Here is a 741-nt window from a genome sequence, read left to right as displayed (position 1 = left end):
CCCAAGGGCCCCGCCATTCCTCCAAAGGGCTCGCCATTCCTCCAAAGGGGCTTGTTGTTCCTCCACAGGGGCTCGCCGTTCCTCCAAAGGGCTCACCGTTCCTCCAAAGGGGCTCGCCGTTCCCCCAAAAGGGCTTGCTGTTCCTCCAAAGCATCAGCTTCAGCCCCGAAGCCACACTAATAGCATTGCCTGGTGCTCCCAGCTTATAGCATGCACAGAGCCTGCCCCTGCTCAGATACCCATCTTCCTAACAAAAAAAGCTTCCCCCCTGCTTTTTAAGCCTGTAAAATCAGCACGCCCACAGGCAGCAGCGGGTAAAGGCAAAAAGAGCATTTGCAATGGGAGGGAACAGAAGAAAGACCACATCTCCACGTGATAAAATTTTATTACAAAATATGAGCTAGATTAACAGTTGTGGGGAGGGCTCGGGGTGGGGGGCGAGTATGTAACAAACAGAAGCATCACCGGAAAAATAAACCTTCCACCCAAGTTTTCCAGGTCCCAATTTTTTTTTTTCTTTTTCACATTGGGTTCATCTTGGACAGTAACCAACCACCTCCCGTCCACGCAGACCCGTGAAGCCATACAGCGCTCTTTTCCTATTTACAGCGATTTTTAATTCTTCCCCCCCCACCACCCCCCCCGCTATGATACAGGCGTGGCAGAGCCGAGGCGCCCGCCACCCGGCCGGGCTGACATTTTGTTCTGCACCAAGCACAGGCCTGCCAAACCTCCCGGGTT

This window comes from Egretta garzetta, unplaced genomic scaffold, assembly GCF_000687185.1.
Source record: "Egretta garzetta isolate BGI_Z169 unplaced genomic scaffold, ASM68718v1 scaffold226, whole genome shotgun sequence".
NCBI lineage: Eukaryota > Metazoa > Chordata > Aves > Pelecaniformes > Ardeidae > Egretta > Egretta garzetta.
Note: the sequence above shows the minus strand (reverse complement) of the source record.